This window comes from Scardinius erythrophthalmus (assembly GCF_964197995.2).
Source record: "Scardinius erythrophthalmus genome assembly, chromosome: 1".
NCBI classification, from domain to species: Eukaryota; Metazoa; Chordata; class Actinopteri; order Cypriniformes; family Leuciscidae; genus Scardinius; species Scardinius erythrophthalmus.
Genome location: NC_138221.1, coordinates 21,534,190 through 21,540,544, shown reverse-complemented (window position 1 = coordinate 21,540,544; position 6,355 = coordinate 21,534,190).

Below are 6,355 nucleotides of genomic sequence, written 5' to 3'. Positions count from 1 at the left end.
GTTTTTGTTGAATAATAGAAAAGATAAAGAGCTTAAAAAAGAATTGCATATTAAATCGCAATGTTGGTAAAACTAAATCACAATTTAATTATTTTCCAAAATCGTTCAGCCCTACTTTTATCATATCCAGACTCAAATAATGTGTTTCTAACAGCAAACACTCAGAATAAAGTGAGATGATCTGCTGATGATCCTGAATGGCTTGTTGAATGAGTGTTGATAGTCTGAGGCTCATCAATATTAACAGATCTGCTGAAAACACTCTTTATTTTATGACAATAGTTTCTATGTTTAGCCTATGTTTATTTCTGTTTATGCTTTCAACTGTCATTCATGTTAGAAACATTCAAGCACTTCATCACTTTTAGATAAACAGTTCAACTATGAAGTGGCTGCATAAGTTTCTGTTTTTTTATTATTATTATTATTCTTTTTTATTGAAATGGTCAGTAAAGGGAGGTTTCATATTGATTGTCAACATCAGGTCAAACTCAAATTTATTTTTTTAACTTACATTTTACATTTACATTTATTTATATGGTTGATCATTTGTAACAATTTTACCAACAATGTACCTGAATTGTGTGTGTATTTTTACAAACATGTATAACAAATGATAATAATTCCAAAATGTACAAATTTACAATCTACTCTGCTTTACTGCAAACATTTGTGTATTTTCTCGCAGTGAAATTCACTTGATCTTGTGTTTCTTGTGTCACACTTTTCACATGTGTGAAGTCAATGGAAGGAGAAGTTTAGTGTGAAACAGCCCAGCCCTTAATAATTAAAACGTTTTAGTAGTTTTTAACATAACTGTATATCAATCTAAAACTTGGTGTCAAAATGTGGCAGCATTGTGTATTTTAATGTTCATATCATGTTAGATAATTGTGTCATTGATGAAACATATTTTATAGTTCTCATGAAAGAAACATGGGATTGGTGGCTATAATGTTTAAAAAAATAATAACTGGAAGATCAGTGCACCTCATTCATGGAAAGTTTCAGGGACGTATAAATAATTTATAAAAAAATAAATAAATTGTAATATTTTAAAGCAGTTGTCGGTTACATCTGGGATAATTTGTATCTCCATTCACTCCATATTTCTCTCTTTTAATTATTTTGATTACTTAGAAATTTTGAAAATGAGTTTTTCTTTGATTTCAGACCTGATGGAAGAGAACAAGGAGAGTGAAGAACTGTGGGAAGTGAACAAGGAGAGTGAAGAACTGAGGGAAGTGAAGGAGGAGAGTGAAGAACTGTGGGAAGTGAACAAGGAGAGTGAAGAACTGAGGGAAGTGAAGGAGGAGAGTGAAGAACTGGGTGAAGTGAAGGAGGAGAGTGAAGAACTGGGGGAAGTGGAGGAGGAACATCATGTCAAACCTGGAGAAAAATATTTGAGGCGCTCAAAGACTAAAAAGACATTTTTAAAGAAAAGAGCCAAGAAATCTACAACCTGCACTCAGTGTGGAAAGAGTTTCTTACGCAAACAAAGTCTTGAGATTCACATGAGAGTTCATACTGGAGAGAAGCCCTTCTCATGTGATCAATGCGGGAATAGTTTCACAACCAAACATAGTCTTGAGCGTCACATTAGGATCCACACCGGAGAGAAGCCATATCCATGCAATCAGTGTGGGAATAGTTTCAGCCGATCTACACAGCTTGATATTCACATGAGAATCCACACAGGAGAGAAGCCGTTCACATGTGATCAGTGTAAAAAGAGATTCTCAGACAAAAAATCTCTTAAGATTCACATGAGAGTTCACACCGGAGAGAAGCCTTTCACATGCAATCAATGTGGGAAAAGATTCAGTCAACTCGCACACCTTAATGCTCACATGAGTGTTCACACTGGAGAAAAGCCATTCCCATGCCAACAATGTGGGAAAAGTTTCAGTAAATCTTCATACCTTAATTTTCACATGATGATCCACACCGGAGAGAAGCCGTTCACATGCCATCAATGTGGGAAAAGTTTCAGTAAATCTTCATACCTTAATTTTCACATGATGATCCACACCGGAGAGAAGCCGTTCACATGTGAACAGTGCGGGAAAACATTTCGCTGTGCATCACACCTGAAGAGACACCTGAGAGTTCATACGAAGGAGAAGCCACATTCATGTTCTGTGTGTGGAAAAAGTTTTTCACTGCTGCCATACTTACATATCCATCAGAAAATTCATACTGGTGTGAGAGAGTATGTGTGCTGTGAGTGTGAGAAGACTTTTACTAGAGCTGAACATTTAAAACAACACCAGAGAATTCACACTGGAGAAAAACCTTTCAAGTGTTCACACTGTGACAAGAGATTCGGTCAGTCATCATATCTGAAAACCCATGAGAGGATCCACACTGGAGAAAGACCTTACAAGTGTTCACACTGTGACATGAGATTCAGTCAATTAATAAATCTGAAAACGCATGAGAGGATCCACACTGGAGAGAAGCCGCACACGTGTGATCAGTGTGGAAATAGTTTCTCTAATAAAGAACACCTGAAACGACACATGAAGATCCATGCAGTGAAGAAATCACATCACCACAGTCTGAGGTCAAAGTAAGTAGTTCATCTTTATGTGCTGAGAAACAAAAGCTGTTTTTCCACCTTCAGAAAAAGTTCCAGTTGTGTTTCCACTTGAGCTGGTACGGCACGACACAATTTACAGTCTAAGGGCCAATCTCATTTCTCTGTCTTACCCCTTCCCCTTCCCCTTCCCCTACCCCTTCGTCTGCGTCTTCCCCTTGCCCTTCGATACCGAGTGAAGGGGGGTAGGGGGAAGAACGTTTCTCTAAGAAATGAGACACCACTCGATTACCGTTTGCGTCATCTTCCCTTTCCGCTAGCTGGCTGCTACGTCAACAGAGGCGATACGCGTTGATATAAACAAACGAAGATGCCGTCGTCTCGGGTTGTGATATCGATTGCCTGGTCTCCCTTTATCTTTGCTCGCTTGTGTGCCATCAGTCAAAGACATTGTTTTATTGTATTTAACGGCGGCGCCGGCGACACCATAAGCAAAACATTAGCAAACGGCAAACAGCGCATAGCTGCTAGCTAGCGGTTAACTAGTGATTCAAAACAAAAACATTACAATTAAAACCGCTTGAACGTTTTATTAAAGGTATCATAAAACACGAGTGTCATTGAACTGCTGAAAATACATACATTTGTGCGACTCACTTCTGGGAAATTCCTACCCCTCTCTTTCAAGTGTGGTCCTCCGCAGACTTCGTTTCAAGGGCTATGTAGCCCTACGCCTTGGCCCTAGCCCTTAGTCAAAATGAGAATTGGGACACCACTTCCCCTCACATGAACGCGCAAAACCGAGGGGAAGGGGTAAGAGTAAGGGGTAAGACAGAGAAATGAGACGCAGCCTAATTGGTAGTCTTATGTGTTACTGTATGTCTTAAGTCAACAAAAATATTAACTTGTAACAACAAAATTATTTGGCTTCATTAAAATGTGTGCCTAATTTAGTCATTAAAATAATCAAATAAGTCGAAATAAGTGGTTCAGATGACCAAAGCACAAGGTTTTCCTCAATAATTAACATTTTAGCTAGTCGTCCACAGAGCTACTTGGTTCACTGAGCTGCACATGCACTGCTAATATGTGAACAAGAACGATTCGTTCACCTAAAGATTCTTTCAAAAAGAACGATTCGTTCACAAATGAAACATCACTATTGTGTAGTGACATCGCCACTAAGGATTGGTCACTTGCCTGTTGCCTGGCTAAGCGACGTTAAAGCAATTTGAGCAACTTAAACACAAATGAACCCCTTGAGGTCGGCAAACGCGGGCGCATTTTGCTAGATTATTTTTCACATAGCAGCAAAATAAACTTAAAATACTCTGTTATTTATGGTCGTTTATACAGACTTAAGAAATATGAAAAAATAAACTGTTAAATGTCTACTTTTTTTGTGTGTCCACCTACAAGCGAAAAAAAAAAAACATTTTGTTTTTGTAAAATAAAGACAATAAACAGGTCTTTATGGTCGCCTGTCCGTCTCTGTGAACTTTTTTTTGGAGCACATCTTTAAACTTAAACAAAACTCAGCGAATACTATTCACCTAGGCGTGAGCAATATGTTTTTGATGATCATTCAAGTGTGTACTTTTAAATTATCTAATTCAAAACTAAATCAAATATTCTCTGTTTATGTAATCTGTACGAAAAGAGAGAGATGTCAGTCGTTCTCATCTCAGCTCATTATTTTTAATGTGATCCCGCCCACGGAGAGCCCATGCAAACTGTGAACGCCCCCAAATCAGCTCGAGAAAAAAACGTATAAGCAATGTATCAAACCTCAAATTAACATTTATATTCCCTATAATAATATTCAACCAATTGGTTCACAGTTGGAAGCATCTCAATTTATTTATTTATTTTTTTTTTTCACAAATTGTGCTCGCAAACTGTATAATATCCAAGATAAACATGTCCAGTAATTGTGTGTTAATTCTCATACTGTATTTTCAGTTTTGGAATATGTATCCTCTCCCAAAATTTGTCACTAATAAAACACAATAAAATTATTTCAAGAAAAGGCTTATATTTACCTTTTAATAGTTTGTTTTCATCTACCTTGTAAATATATTTTTGTATTAAAAATGTTACAATTACAACAACAATTCAAGTGTAATCTTTCTTCGTAAAAACTAAAGTATACATTTTATCATATTTAAAAGTTAACAATGCATTACTTCGAATATAGCCTACATTGGAACAAACACTATAATAACATATTATTTGATTATTTTTGACAAAACATACTATATTTAACTGAGCAAAAATTGGCAAACAAAAGCTTGTTCGATGTGGCAGTCTATAGAAATGTATAATCTATCCAAAACTAGTCAATGAAACTAGTCTCTCTCTTTTCACACAGATTACATAAACAGAGAATATTTGATTTAGTTTTGAATAAGATAATTTATAAGTACACACTTAAGTGATTATAAAGATATATTGCTCATGCCTGGGTGAATAGTGTTCGCTGAGTTTTAAGTTTAAAGATGTGCTCCAAAAAAAAAGTTCTATCAGTTGAACCAAATTTTTTTTTTCTTTTTTTTTTTTTGCTGCTGCATGGTTAAAAAAAAATACTATATATAGCCTATATTTGTTAACTCACTGGGTGCGTTGAGCCGCAACCACACGCCTACAAACATATTTGTATTGTATATTTGTACAAACGTATTTAGATGAGAAATCAAAATTAGGTGAGCAAAAAGAAGTAGGCTACTATGTGGGACCATTTCGACAGAAAGGGTGTAACTAGTAACGTAAGTAACTAGCAAAATATGCTATGCGGTATTAAAATAAAGCATTAGTGCAACGACGCAATCTCTTGCGATGCAAACATCAACAAGCAAATGAAAGGCGCTTCCCGAAGCTGGTCACTCCAGCGAGACGTTATCTCTGTTTTCCCGAACATCTGTTTTCTGCCTCGGGTAGAACTGTCCGCAGTGCTTCACTCCAAACTAATGTTTTTTAAATAAAAACTAGACAAGGTGTGGATTGAGGTAGGCCTGCTATTTTTATTTGACGAAATTTTTTTTCAAAGCTTCAAACTGAATATAATCAATACACGTTGCATGAACCACATTTGTGTGGCTATCATGTTTAAGATTTCTTTAAATGAAAACGAAAAGAGTTAGTGTGGTGTTTTATCACATATTTCGTTGTCTCTAAAATATACAGAGATAGCCGGAGTAGCAGAGCGAGCTGAGTGACTCGCGCTGCGTCTGAAGGTGGGCGGGGTTAGGATTTCCCAAGATTTTCCATGATGAAAGTGACCAATCATAAGAGGGTCAGTGCCCTCCTTGGTTTCCGCCCCCAAATTGTCAAAAGTCATGTAGACTCGAGCGAGCAGAAATCAGCTGAGCGAGTAGAAATCCACTGCGCGAGCAAAACAGCACTCCGCGAGCAGAAGCCCGCTGCGCGCGAGCAGGATTCCACTGTACAAGCATGAGAGTATGCCAGACGCTCGCTCGCAGCTACCTGTACACCTCTCGGTTGTTGAATTTGTGCGCGAGTACTTTTATCATGCCAGCTGAAGGTTCATTTTTGCGCGTGTGAAATAACATAATGTGCTCGTGAGCATGTCTTACACGCTCATAACATTTGACTAAAAAATGACGCCATAAAACTGATTCAGGGCCATATTTTAACAATCTGAAACGCAAGTGTCCAAGCACAAAGCGCAAGTAACTTTGTGGGCGGGTCTTAGCGCTGTTGCTATTTTCCCGGCGGGATAAATGACTCTTGCGCCAGGCGCAAATCTAAAATGGGTTGGTCTGAAGTAGCTTCATTATTCATAGGTGTGGTTTGGGC